Raw genomic sequence first — 16382 nt, forward strand, 5'->3', positions numbered from 1 at the left:
GATATCACATCTCATGTTATAGGAAGGGTCTCAGGATTGGAATGGGAAGGATTTGGATATCACATCTCTTGCTATAGGAAGGGTCTCAGGATTGGAATGGGTAGGAGTTGGATATTACTTTCTTGCTATAGGAAGGGTCTCATGTTTGGAATGGGAAGGAGTTGGATATCACATATGCTATAGTTAGTGTCTCAGGTTTGGAACGGGAAGGAGTTGGATATCACATCTCATGTTATAGGAAGGGTCTCAGGTTTGGTATAAGCATTGAGATATCACATCTCTGCTATCGGAAGTGGCTCAGGATTGGAATGGGAAGGAGTTGGATATCCCATCTCATGTTATAGGACGAGTCTCTGGTTTGGTATTAGAATCATTGAGATATCACATCGCATGCTGTAGGAAGGGTCTAAGGATTGGAATGGGATGGACTTGGATATCACATCTCATGCTATAGATAGGCTCTTAGGTTTGGAAAGGGAAGGAGTTGGATATCACATTTCAAGTTAGAGGAAGGATCTCAGGTTTGGTATTAGAAGCATTGAGATATCACATCTCATGCTATAGGAAGGGTCTCAGGATTGGAATGGGAAGGAGCTGGATATCACATCTCATGCTAAAGGAAGGGTCTCAGGTTTGGAACAGGAAGGATTTGGATATCACATCTCATGATATAGGAAGGGTCTCAGGTTTGGTATAAGCATTGAGATATCACATCTCTGCTATCGGAAGTGTCTCAGGATTGGAATGGGAAGGAGTTGGATATCCCATCTCATGTTATAGGACGGGTCTCAGGTTTGTTATTAGAATCATTGAGATATCATATTGCATGCTGTAGGAAGGGTCTAAGGGTTGGAATGGGAAAGACTTGGATATCACATCTCATGCTATAGATAGGCTCCTAGGTTTGGAAAGGGAAGGAGTTGGATATCATATTTCATGTTAGAGGAAGGATCTCAGGTTTGGTATTAGAAGCATTGAGATATCACATCTCATGCTATAGGAAGGGTCTCAGGATTGGAATGGGAAGTAGTTGGATATCACATCTCATGCTATAGGAAGGGTCTCAGGTTTGGTATAAGCATTGAGATATCACATCTCATGCTATAGGACGGGTCTCAGGATTGGAATGGAAGGAGTTGGATATCACATCTCATGTTATAGGAAGGATCTCAGGTTCGGTATTAGAAGCATTGAGACATCACATCTCATGCTGTAGGAAGGGTCTCAGGGTTGGAATGGGAAGGAGTTGGATATCACATCTCATCCAATAGGAAGGGTCTCAGGTTTGGAATGGGAAGGAATTGGATATCACATCTCATGTTATAGGAAGATTCTCAGGTTTGGTATTAGAAGCATTGAGATATCACATCTCATGCTATAGGAAGGGTCTCAGGATTGGAATGTGAAGGATTTGGATATCACATCTCATGCTAAAGGAAGGGTCTCAGGTTTGGTAGAAGCATTGAGATATCACGTCTCTGCTATCGGAAGGGTCTCAGGATTGGATTGGGAAGGAGTTGGATATCCCTTCTCATGCTATAGGAAGGGTCTCAGGATTTGAATGGCAAGGATTTGGATATCACATCTCATGCCATAGGAAGGGTCTCAGGTTTGGTATAAGCATTGAGATATCACATCTCTGCTATCGGAAGGGTCTCAGGATTGGATTGGGAAGGAGTTGGATATCCCTTCTCATGCTATAGGAAGTGTCTCAGGTTGGAATGGTAAGGAGTTGGATATCACATCTCATGTTATAGGAAGGGTCTCAGGATTGGAATGGGAAGGATTTGGATATCACATCTCTTGCTATAGGAAGGGTCTCAGGATTGGAATGCGTAGGAGTTGGATATTACTTTCTTGCTATAGGCAGGGTCTCATGTTTGGAATGGGAAGGAGTTGGATATAACATATGCTATAGTTAGTGTCTCAGGTTTGGAACGGGAAGGAGTTGGATATCACATCTCATGTTATAGGAAGGGTCTCAGTTTTGGTATAAGCATTGAGATATCACATCTCTGCTATCGGAAGCGGCTCAGGATTGGAATGGGAAGGAGTTGGATATCCCATCTCATGTTATAGGAAGAGTCTCTGGTTTGGTATTAGAATCATTGAGATATCACATCGCATGCTGTTGGAAGGGTCTAAGGATTGGAATGGGATGGACTTGGATATCACATCTCATGCTATAGGTAGGCTCTCAGGTTTGGTATAAGCATTGAGATATCACATCTCATGCTATAGGAAGGGTCTCAGGATTGGAATGGGAAGGATTTGGATATCACATCCCATGCTATAGGAAGGGTCTCAGATTTGGTATAAGCATTGAGATATCACATCTCATGCTAAAGGAAGGGTCTCAGGTTTGGAAAGGGAAGGAGTTGGATATCACATTTCATGTTAGAGGAAGGATCTCAGGTTTGGTATTAGAAGCATTGAGATATCACATCTCATGCTATAGGAAGGGTCTCAGGATTGGAATGGGAAGTAGTTGGATATCACATCTCATGCTACAGGAAGGGTCTCAGGTTTGGTATAAGCATTGAGATATCACATCTCATGCTATAGGACGGGTCTCAGGATTGGAATGGAAGGAGTTGGATATCACATCTCATGTTATAGGAAGGATCTCAGGTTTGGTATTAGATGCATTGAGACATCACATCTCATGCTATAGGAAGGGTCTCAGGGTTGGAATGGGAAGGAGTTGGATATCACATCTCATCCAATAGGAAGGGTCTCAGGTTTGGAATGGGAAGGAATTGGATATCACATCTCATGTTATAGGAAGAATCTCAGGTTTGGTATTAGAAGCATTGAGATATCACATCTCACCCTTCTTATACCATGAGACTTGATATCTCAATGCTTCTAATACCAAACCTGAGACCCGTCCTATAACATGAGATGTGATATCCAAATCCTTCCCCTTCCAAACCTTAGACCCTTCCTTTATCATGAGATGTGATATCCAACTCCTTCCCATTCCAATCCTGAGACCCTTCCGATATCATGAGATTTGTTATCTCAATGCTTCTAATATCAAACTTGAGACCCTCCCTATAGCATGAGATGTGACATCCAAGTCCTTCCCATTCCAATCCTGAGACCCTTCCTATAGCATGAGATGTGATATCTCTATGCTTCTAATACCAAACCTGAGACCCTTCCTATAACATGAGATGGGATATCCAACTCCTTCCCATTCCAATCCTGAGACCCTTCCGATAGCAGAGATGTGATATCTCAATGCTTATACCAAACCTGAGAACCTTCCTATGGCCTGAGATGTCATATACAACTCCTTCCCATTCCAATCCTGAGACCCTTCCTTTAGCATGAGATGTGATATCTCAATGCTTATACCAAATCTGAGACCCTTCCTATAGCATGAGATGTGATATCCAATTCCTTCCCATTCCAATCCTGAGACCCTTCCTATAGCATGAGATGTGATATCTCAATGCTTATACCAAACCTGAGAGCCTACCTATAGCATGAGATGTGATATCCAAGTCCATCCCATTCCAATCCTTAGATCCTTCCTACAGCATGCAATGTGATATCTCAATGATTCTAATACCAAACCAGAGACTCTTCCTATAACTTGAGATGGGATATCCTACTCCTTCCCATTCCAATCCTGAGCCGCTTCCGATAGTAGAGATGTGATATCTCAATGCTTATACCAAACCTGAGACCCTTCCTATAACATGAGATGTGATATCCAACTCCTTCCCGTTCCAAACCTGAGACACTAACTATAGCATATGTGATATCCAACTCCTTCCCATTCCAAACATGAGACCCTTCCTATAGCAAGAAAGTAATATCCAACTCCTACCCATTCCAATCCTGAGACCCTTCCTATAGCAAGAGATGTGATATCCAAATCCTTCCCATTCCAATCCTGAGACCCTTCCTATAACATGAGATGTGATATCCAACTCCTTCCCATTCCAACCTGAGACACTTCCTATAGCATGAGAAGGGATATCCAACTCCTTCCCAATCCAATCCTGAGACCCTTCCGATAGCAGAGATGTGATATCTCAATGCGTATACCAAACCTGAGACCCTTCCTATGGCATGAGATGTGATATCCAACTCCTTCCCAATCCAATCCTGAGACCCTTCCTATAGCAGAGACGTGATATCTCAATGCTTCTACCAAACCTGAGACCCTTCCTTTAGCATGAGATGTGATATCCAAATCCTTCACATTCCAATCCTGAGACCCTTCCTATAGCATGAGATGTGATATCTCAATGCTTCTAATACCAAACCTGAGATCATTCCTATAACATGAGATGTGATATCCAATTCCTTCCCATTCCAAACCTGAGACCCTTCCTATTGGATGAGATGTGATATCCAACTCCTTCCCATTCCAACCCTGAGACCCTTCCTATAGCATGAGATGTGATGTCTCAATGCTTCTAATACCAAACCTGAGATCCTTCCTATAACATGAGATGTGATATCCAACTCCTTCCATTCCAATCCTGAGACCCGTCCTATAGCATGAGATGTGATATCTCAATGCATATACCAAACCTGAGACCCTTCCTATAGCATGAGATGTGATATCCAACTGCTTCCCATTCCAATCCTGAGACCCTTCCTATAGCATGAGATGTGATATCTCAATGCTTCTAATACCAAACCTGAGATCCTTCCTCTAACATGAAATGTGATATCCAACTCCTTCCCTTTCCAAACCTAAGAGCCTATCTATAGCATGAGATGTGATATCCAAGTCCTTCCCATTCCAACCCTTAGACCCTTCCTACAGCATGCAATATGATATCTCAATGATTCTAATAACAAACCTGAGACCCGTCCTATAACATGAGATGGGATATCCAACTCCTTCCCATTCCAATCCTGAGACACTTCCGATAGCAGAGATGTGATATCTCAATGCTTATACCAAACCTGAGACCCTTCCTATAACATGAGATGTGATATCCAAATCCTTCCCGTTCCAAACCTGAGACCCTTCCTTTAGCATGAGATGTGATATCCAGCACCTTCCCATTCCAATCCTGAGACACTTCCGATAGCATGAGATGTGATATCTCAATGCTTCTAATATCAAAACTGAGACCCTCCCTATAGCATGATATGTGATATCTAAGTCCTTCCCATTCCAATCCTGAGACCCTCCCTCTAGCATGAGATGTGATATCCAACTCCTTCCCATTCCAATCCTGAGACCCTTCCTATAGCATGAGATATGATATCTCAATACTTCTAATACCAAATGTGAGATCCTTCCGATAACATGAGATGTGATATCCAAATCCTTCCCCTTCCAAACCTGAGACCCTCCCTTTAGCATGAGATGTGATATCCAACTCCTTCCTATTCCAATCCTGAGACTCTTCTGATAGCATGAGATGTGATATCTCAATGCCTCTAATACCAAACCTGAGATCCTACCTCTAACATGAAATGTGATATCCAACTCTTTCCCCTTCCAAACCTGAGAGCCTTCCTATAGCATGAGATGTGATATCCAAGTCCTTCCCATTCCAATCCTGAGACCCTTCCTATAGCTTGAGATGTGATATCCAACTCCTTCCCATTCCAATTCTGAGACCCTTCCTATACTCTGAGACTTGATATCTCAATGCTTCTAATACCAAACCTGAGACCCGTAATATAACATGAGATGTGATATCCAAATCCTTCCCCTTCCAAACCTTAGACCCTGCCTTTATCATGAGATGTGATATCCAACTCCTTCCCATTCCAATCCTGAGACCCTTCCGATATCATGAGATGTGATATCTCAAAGCTTCTAATATCAAACTTGAGACCCTCCCTATAGCATGAGATGTGATATCCAAGTCCTTCCCATTCCAATCCTGAGACCCTTCCTATAGCATGAGATGTGATATCTCAATGCTTCTAATACCAAACCTGAGACCCTTCCTATAACATGAGATGGGAATATCCAACTCCTTCCCATTCCAATCCTGAGACCCTTCCGATAGCAGAGATGTGATATCTCAATGCTTATACCAAACCTGAGACCCTTCCTATGGCATGAGATGTGATATCCAACTCCTTGCCATTCAAATCCTGAGACCCTTCCTATAGCATGAGAAGGGATATCCAACTCCTTCCCAATCCAATCCTGAGACCCTTCCGATAGCAGAGACGTGATATCTCAATGCTTCTACCAAACCTGAGACCCTTCCTTTAGCATGAGATGTGATATCTCAATGCTTCTAATACCAAACCTGAGATCCTTCCTATAACATGAGATGTGATATCCAATTCCTTCCCATTCCAAACCTGAGACCCTTCCTATTGGATGAGATGTGATATCCAACTCCTTCCCATTCCAACCCTGAGACCCTTCCTATAGCATGAGATGTGATGTCTCAATGCTTCTAATACCAAACCTGAGATCCTTCCTATAACATGAGATGTGATATCCAACTCCTTCCATTCCAATCCTGAGACCCGTCCTATAGCATGAGATGTGATATCTCAATGCTTATACCAAACCTGAGACCCTTCCTATAGCATGAGATGTGATATCCAACTACTTCCCATTCCAATCCTGAGACCCTTCCTATAGCATGAGATGTGATATCTCAATGCTTCTAATACCAAACCTGAGATCCTTCCTCTAACATGAAATGTGATATCCAACTCCTTCCCTTTCCAAACCTAAGAGCCTATCTATAGAATGAGATGTGATATCCAAGTCCTTCCCATTCCAATCCTTAGACCCTTCCTACAGCATGCAATATGATATCTCAATGATTCTAATAACAAACCTGAGACCCGTCCTATAGCATGAGATATGATATCCAAGTCCTTCCCATTCCAATCCTGAGACCCTTCCTATAACATGAAATGTGATATCCAACTCCTTCCCATTCCAACCTGAGACCCTTCCTATAGCATGAGATGGGATATCCAACTTCTTCCAAATCCAAAACTGATACCCTTCCGATAGCATGAGATGTGATATCCCAATGCTTCTACCAAACCTGAGACCCATACTATGGCATGAGATGTGATATCAAACTCCTTCCCATTCCAATCCTGAGACCCTTCCTATAGCTTGAGGCGTGATATCCAACTCCTTCCCATTCCAATTCTGAGACCCTTCTTATACCATGAGACTTGATATCTCAATGCTTCTAATACCAAACCTGAGACCCGTCCTATAACATGAGATGTGATATCCAAATCCTTCCCCTTCCAAACCTTAGACCCTTCCTTTATCATGAGATGTGATATCCAACTCCTTCCCATTCCAATCCTGAGACCCTTCCGATATCATGAGATTTGTTATCTCAATGCTTCTAATATCAAACTTGAGACCCTCCCTATAGCATGAGATGTGACATCCAAGTCCTTCCCATTCCAATCCTGAGACCCTTCCTATAGCATGAGATGTGATATCTCTATGCTTCTAATACCAAACCTGAGACCCTTCCTATAACATGAGATGGGATATCCAACTTCTTCCCATTCCAATCCTGAGACCCTTCCGATAGCAGAGATGTGATATCTCAATGCTTATACCAAACCCGAGAACCTTCCTATGGCCTGAGATGTCATATACAACTCCTTCCCATTCCAATCCTGAGACCCTTCCTTTAGCATGAGATGTGATATCTCAATGCTTATACCAAATCTGAGACCCTTCCTATAGCATGAGATGTGATATCCAATTCCTTCCCATTCCAATCCTGAGACCCTTCCTATAGCATGAGATGTGATATCTCAATGCTTATACCAAACCTGAGAGCCTACCTATAGCATGAGATGTGATATCCAAGTCCATCCCATTCCAATCCTTAGACCCTTCCTACAGCATGCGATGTGATATCTCAATAATTCTAATACCAAACCAGAGACTCTTCCTATAACATGAGATGGGATATCCAACGCCTTCCCATTCCAATCCTGAGCCGCTTCCGATAGCAGAGATGTGATATCTCAATGCTTATACCAAACCTGAGACCCTTCCTATAACATGAGATGTGATATCCAACTCCTTCCCGTTCCAAACCTGAGACACTAACTATAGCATATGTGATATCCAACTCCTTCCCATTCCAAACATGAGACCCTTCCTATAGCAAGAAAGTAATATCCAACTCCTACCCATTCCAATCCTGAGACCCTTCCTATAGCAAGAGATGTGATATCCAAATCCTTCCCATTCCAATCCAGAGACCCTTCCTATAACATGAGATGTCATATCCAACTCCTTCCCATTCCAACCTGAGACACTTCCTATAGCATGAGAAGGGATGTCCAACTCCTTCCCAATCCAATCCTGAGATCCTTCCGATAGCAGAGATGTGATATCTCAATGCGTATACCAAACCTGAGACCCTTCCTATGGCATGAGATGTGATATCCAACTGCTTCCCAATCCAATCCTGAGACCCTTCCGATAGCAGAGACGTGATATCTCAATGCTTCTACCAAACCTGAGACCCTTCCTTTAGCATGAGATGTGATATCCAAATCCTTCACATTCCAATCCTGAGACCCTTCCTATAGTATGAGATGTGATATCTCAATGCTTCTAATACCAAACCTGAGATCCTTCCTATAACATGAGATGTGATATCCAATTCCTTCCCATTCCAAACCTGAGACCCTTCCTATTGGATGAGATGTGATATCCAACTCCTTCCCATTCCAACCTTGAGACCCTTCCTATAGCATGAGATGTGATGTCTCAATGCTTCTAATACCAAACCTGAGATCCTTCCTATAACATGAGATGTGATATCCAACTCCTTCCATTCCAATCCTGAGACCCGTCCTATAGCATGAGATGTGATATCTCAATGCTTATACCAAACCTGAGACCCTTCCTATAGCATGAGATGTGATATCCAACTGCTTCCCATTCCAATCCTGAGACCCTTCCTATAGCATGAGATGTGATATCTCAATGCTTCTAATACCAAACCTGAGATCCTTCCTCTAACATGAAATGTGAAATCCAACTCCTTCCCTTTCCAAACCTAAGAGCCTATCTATAGCATGAGATGTGATATCCAAGTCCTTCCCATTCCAACCCTTAGACCCTTCCTACAGCATGCAATATGATATCTCAATGATTCTAATAACAAACCTGAGACCCGTCCTATAACATGAGACGGGATATCCAACTCCTTCCCATTCCAATCCTGAGACACTTCCGATAGCAGAGATGTGATATCTCAATGCTTATACCAAACCTGAGACCCTTCCTATAACATGAGATGTGATATCCAATTCCTTCCCATTCCAATCCTGAGACCCTTCCTATAGCATGAGATGTGATATCTCAATGCTTATACCAAACCTGAGAGCCTACCTATAGCATGAGATGTGATATCCAAGTCCATCCCATTCCAATCCTTTGACCCTTCCTACAGCATGCAATGTGATATCTCAATGATTCTAATACCAAACCAGAGACTCTTCCTATAACATGAGATGGGATATCCAACGCCTTCCCATTCCAATCCTGAGCCGCTTCCGATAGCAGAGATGTGATATCTCAATGCTTATACCAAACCTGAGACCCTTCCTATAACATGAGATGTGATATCCAACTCCTTCCCGTTCCAAACCTGAGACACTAACTATAGCATATGTGATATCCAACTCCTTCCCATTCCAAACATGAGACCCTTCCTATAGCAAGAAAGTAATATCCAACTCCTACCCATTCCAATCCTGAGACCCTTCCTATAGCAAGAGATGTGATATCCAAATCCTTCCCATTCCAATCCAGAGACCCTTCCTATAACATGAGATGTGATATCCAACTCCTTCCCATTCCAACCTGAGACACTTCCTATAGCATGAGAAGGGATATCCAACTCCTTCCCAATCCAATCCTGAGACCCTTCCGATAGCAGAGATGTGATATCTCAATGCGTATACCAAACCTGAGACCCTTCCTATGGCATGAGATGTGATATCCAACTCCTTCCCAATCCAATCCTGAGACCCTTCCGATAGCAGAGACGTGATATCTCAATGCTTCTACCAAACCTGAGACCCTTCCTTTAGCATGAGATGTGATATCCAAATCCTTCACATTCCAATCCTGAGACCCTTCCTATAGCATGAGATGTGATATCTCAATGCTTCTAATACCAAACCTGAGATCCTTCCTATAACATGAGATGTGATATCCAATTCCTTCCCATTCCAAACCTGAGACCCTTCCTATTGGATGAGATGTGATATCTAACTCCTTCCCATTCCAACCCTGAGACCCTTCCTATAGCATGAGATGTGATGTCTCAATGCTTCTAATACCAAACCTGAGATCCTTCCTATAACATGAGATGTGATATCCAACTCCTTCCATTCCAATCCTGAGACCCGTCCTATAGCATGAGATGTGATATCTCAATGCTTATACCAAACCTGAGACCCTTCCCATAGCATGAGATGTGATATCCAACTGCTTCCCATTCCAATCCTGAGACCCTTCCTATAGCATGAGATGTGATATCTCAATGCTTCTAATACAAAACCTGAGATCCTTCCTCTAACATGAAATGTGAAATCCAACTCCTTCCCTTTCCAAACCTAAGAGCCTATCTATAGCATGAGATGTGATATCCAAGTCCTTCCCATTCCAACCCTTAGACCCTTCCTACAGCATGCAATATGATATCTCAATGATTCTAATAACAAACCTGAGACCCGTCCTATAACATGAGACGGGATATCCAACTCCTTCCCATTCCAATCCTGAGACACTTCCGATAGCAGAGATGTGATATCTCAATGCTTATACCAAACCTGAGACCCTTCCTATAACATGAGATGTGATATCCAAATCCTTCCCGTTCCAAACCTGAGACCCTTCCTTTAGCATGAGATGTGATATCCAGCACCTTCCCATTCCAATCCTGAGACACTTCCGATAGCATGAGATGTGATATCTCAATGCTTCTAATATCAAAACTGAGACCCTCCCTATAGCATGATATGTGATATCTAAGTCCTTCCCATTCCAATCCTGAGACCCTCCCTATAGCATGAGATGTGATATCCAACTCCTTCCCATTCCAATCCTGAGACCCTTCCTATAGCATGAGATATGATATCTCAATACTTCTAATACCAAACGTGAGATCCTTCCGATAACATGAGATGTGATATCCAAATACTTCCCCTTCCAAACCTGAGACCCTCCCTTTAGCATGAGATGTGATATCCAACTCCTTCCTATTCCAATCCTGAGACTCTTCTGATAGCATGAGATGTGATATCTAAATGCTTCTAATACCAAACCTGAGATCCTTCCGATAGCATGAGATGTGATATCTCAATGCTTCTAATACCAAACCTGAGATCCTTCCTATAACATGAGATGTGATATCCAAATCCTTCCCCTTCCAAACCTGAGACCCTCCCTTTAGCATGAGATGTGATATCCAACTCCTTCCCATTCCATTCCTGAGACCCTTCTGATAGCATGAGATGTGATATCTCAATGCCTCTAATACCAAACCTGAGATCCTACTTCTAACATGAAATGTGATATCCAACGCTTTCCCCTTCCAAACCTGAGAGCCTTCCTATAGCATGAGATGTGATATCCAAGTCCTTCCCATTCCAATCCTGAGACCCTTCCTATAGCTTGAGATGTGATATCCAACTCCTTCCCATTCCAATTCTGAGACCCTTCCTATACTATGAGACTTGATATCTCAATGCTTCTAATACCAAACGTGAGACCCGTAATATAACATGAGATGTGATATCCAAATCCTTCCCCTTCCAAACCTTAGACCCTTCCTTTATCATGAGATGTGATATCCAACTCCTTCCCATTCCAATCCTGAGACCCTTCCGATATCATGAGATGTGATATCTCAAAGCTTCTAATATCAAACTTGAGACCCTCCCTATAGCATGAGATGTGATATCCAAGTCCTTCCCATTCCAATCCTGAGACCCTTCCTATAGCATGAGATGTGATATCTCAATGCTTCTAATACCAAACCTGAGACCCTTCCTATAACATGAGATGGGAATATCCAACTCCTTCCCATTCCAATCCTGAGACCCTTCCGATAGCAGAGATGTGATATCTCAATGCTTATACCAAACCTGAGATCCTTCCTATAACATGAGATGTGATATCCAACTCCTTCCCATTCCAATCCTGAGACACTTCCTATAGCATGAGATGTGATATCTCACTGCTTATACCAAACCTGAGACCCTTCCCATAGCATGAGATGTGATATCCAACTCCTTCCCATTCCAATCCTCAGACCCTTCCTATAGCATGAGATGTGATATCTCAATGCTTCTAATATCAAACTTGAGACCCTACCTATAGCATGAGATGTGATATCCAAGTCCTTCCCATTCCAATCCTGAGACACTTCCTATAGCATGAGATGTGATATCCAACTCCTTCCCATTCCAATCCTGAGACCCTTCCTATAGCATGAGATATGATATCTCAATACTTCTAATACCAAACGTGAGATCCTTCCGATAACATGAGATGTGATATCCAAATCCTTCCCCTTCCAAACTGAGACCCTCCCTTTAGCATGAGATGTGATATCCAACTCCTTCCCATTCCAATCCTGAGACCCTTCTGATAGCATGAGATGTGATATTTCAATGCTTCTAATACCAAACCTGAGATCCTTCCGATAGCATGAGATGTGATATCTCAATGTTTCTAATACCAAACCTGAGATCCTTCCTATAACATGAGATGTGATATCCAAATCCTTCCCCTTCCAAACCTGAGACCCTCCCTTTAGCATGAGATGTGATATCCAACTCCTTCCCATTCCATTCCTGAGACCCTTCTGATAGCATGAGATGTGATATCTCAATGCCTCTAATACCAAACCTGAGATCCTACCTCTAACATGAAATGTGATATCCAACTCTTTCCCCTTCCAAACCTGAGAGCCTTCCTATAGCATGAGATGTGATATCCAAGTCCTTCCCATTCCAATCCTGAGACCCTTCCTATAGCTTGAGATGTGATATCCAACTCCTTCCCATTCCAATTCTGAGACCCTTCCTATACTCTGAGACTTGATATCTCAATGCTTCTAATACCAAACCTGAGACCCGTAATATAACATGAGATGTGATATCCAAATCCTTCCCCTTCCAAACCTTAGACCCTTCCTTTATCATGAGATGTGATATCCAACTCCTTCCCATTCCAATCCTGAGACCCTTCCGATATCATGAGATGTGATATCTCAAAGCTTCTAATATCAAACTTGAGACCCTCCCTATAGCATGAGATGTGATATCCAAGTCCTTCCCATTCCAATCCTGAGACCCTTCCTATAGCATGAGATGTGATATCTCAATGCTTCTAATACCAAACCTGAGACCCTTCCTATAACATGAGATGGGAATATCCAACTCCTTCCCATTCCAATCCTGAGACCCTTCCGATAGCAGAGATGTGATATCTCAATGCTTATACCAAACCTGAGACCCTTCCTATGGCATGAGATGTGATATCCAACTCCTTGCCATTCAAATCCTGAGACCCTTTCTATAGCATGAGAAGGGATATCCAACTCCTTCCCAATCCAATCCTGAGACCCTTCCGATAGCAGAGACGTGATATCTCAATGCTTCTACCAAACCTGAGACCCTTCCTTTAGCATGAGATGTGATATCCAAATCCTTCACATTCCAATCCTGAGACCCTTCCTATAGCATGAGATGTGATATCTCAATGCTTCTAATACCAAACCTGAGATCCTTCCTATAACATGAGATGTGATATCCAATTCCTTCCCATTCCAAACCTGAGACCCTTCCTATTGGATGAGTTGTGATATTCAACTCCTTCCCATTCCAACCCTGAGACCCTTCCTATAGCATGCGATGTGATGTCTCAATGCTTCTAATACCAAACCTGAGATCCTTCCTATAACATGAGATGTGATATCCAACTCCTTCCATTCCAATCCTGAGACCCGTCCTATAGCATGAGATGTGATATCTCAATGCTTCTAATACCAAACCTGAGATCCTTCCACTAACATGAAATGTGATATCCAACTCCTTCCCTTTCCAAACCTAAGAGCCTATCTATAGCATGAGATGTGATATCCAGGTCCTTCCCATTCCAATCCTTAGACCCTTCCTACAGCATGCAATATGATATCTCAATGATTCTAATAACAAACCTGAGACCCGTCCTATAGCATGAGATATGATATCCAAGTCCTTCCCATTCCAATCCTGAGACCCTTCCTATAACATGAAATGTGATATCCAACTCCTTCCCATTCCAACCTGAGACCCTTCCTATAGCATGAGATGGGATATCCAACTTCTTCCAAGTCCAATACTGATACCCTTCCGATAGCATGAGATGTGATATCCCAATGCTTCTACCAAACCTGAGACCCATACTATGGCATGAGATGTGATATCAAACTCCTTCCCATTCCAATCCTGAGACCCTTCCTATAGCTTGAGGTGTGATATCCAACTCCTTCCCATTCCAATTCTGAGGCCCTTCTTATACCATGAGACTTGATATCTCAATGCTTCTAATACCAAACCTGAGACCCGTCCTATAACATGAGATGTGATATCCAAATCCTTCCCCTTCCAAACCTTAGACCCTTCCTTTATCATGAGATGTGATATCCAACTCCTTCCCATTCCAATCCTGGGACCCTTCCGATATCATGAGATTTGTTATCTCAATGCTTCTAATATCAAACTTGAGACCCTCCCTATAGCATGATGTGACATCCAAGTCCTTCCCATTCCAATCCTGAGACCCTTCCTATAGCATGAGATGTGATATCTCTATGCTTCTAATACCAAACCTGAGACCCTTCCTATAACATGAGATGGGATATCCAACTCCTTCCCATTCCAATCCTGAGACCTTTCCGATAGCAGAGATGTGATATCTCAATGCTTATACCAAACCTCAGAACCTTCCTATGGCCTGAGATGTCATATACAACTCCTTCCCATTCCAATCCTGAGACCCTTCCTTTAGCATGAGATGTGATATCTCAATGCTTATACCAAATCTGAGACCCTTCCTATAGCATGAGATGTGATATCCAATTCCTTCCCATTCCAATCCTGAGACCCTTCCTATAGCATGAGATGTGATATCTCAATGCTTATACCAAACCTGAGAGCCTACCTATAGCATGAGATGTGATATCCAAGTCCATCCCATTCCAATCCTTAGACCCTTCCTACAGCATGCGATGTGATATCTCAATGATTCTAATACCAAACCAGAGACTCTTCCTATAACATGAGATGGGATATCCAAATTCTTCCCATTCCAATCCTGAGCCGCTTCCGATAGCAGAGATGTGATATCTCAATGCTTATACCAAACCTGAGACCCTTCCTATAACATGAGATGTGATATCCAACTCCTTCCCGTTCCAAACCTGAGACACTAACTATAGCATATGTGATATCCAACTCCTTCCCATTCCAAACATGAGACCCTTCCTATAGCAAGAAAGTAATATCCAACTCCTACCCATTCCAATCCTGAGACCCTTCCTATAGCAAGAGATGTGATATCCAAATCCTTCCCATTCCAATCCTGAGACCCTTCCTATAACATGAGATGTGATATCCAACTCCTTCCCATTCCAACCTGAGACACTTCCTATAGCATGAGAAGGGATATCCAACTCCTTCCCAATCCAATCCTGAGACCCTTCCGATAGCAGAGATGTGATATCTCAATGCTTATACCAAACCTGAGACCCTTCCTATGGCATGAGATGTGATATCCAACTCCTTGCCATTCAAATCCTGAGACCCTTCCTATAGCATGAGATGTGATATCTCTATGCTTCTAATACCAAACCTGAGACCCTTCCTATAACATGAGATGGGATATCCATCTCCTTCCCATTCCAATCCTGAGACCCTTCCTATAGCAGAGATGTGATATCTCAATGCTTATACCAAACCTGAGAACCTTCCTATGGCCTGAGATGTCATATACAACTCCTTCCCATTCCAATCCTGAGACCCTTCCTTTAGCATGAGATGTGATATCTCAATGCTTATACCAAATCTGAGACCCTTCCTATAGCATGAGATGTGATATCCAATTCCTTCCCATTCCAATCCTGAGACCCTTCCTATAGCATGAGATGTGATATCTCAATGCTTATACCAAACCTGAGAGCCTACCTATAGCATGAGATGTGATATCCAAGTCCATCCCATTCCAATCCTTAGACCCTTCCTACAGCATCCGATGTGATATCTCAATGATTCTAATACCAAACCAGAGACTCTTCCTATAACATGAGATGGGATATCCAACTCCTTCCCATTCCAATCCTGAGCCGCTTCCGATAGCAGAGATGTGA

This window comes from Ambystoma mexicanum, chromosome 5q (assembly GCF_040938575.1).
Source record: "Ambystoma mexicanum isolate Mex_15411 chromosome 5q, UKY_AmexF1_1, whole genome shotgun sequence".
NCBI lineage: Eukaryota > Metazoa > Chordata > Amphibia > Caudata > Ambystomatidae > Ambystoma > Ambystoma mexicanum.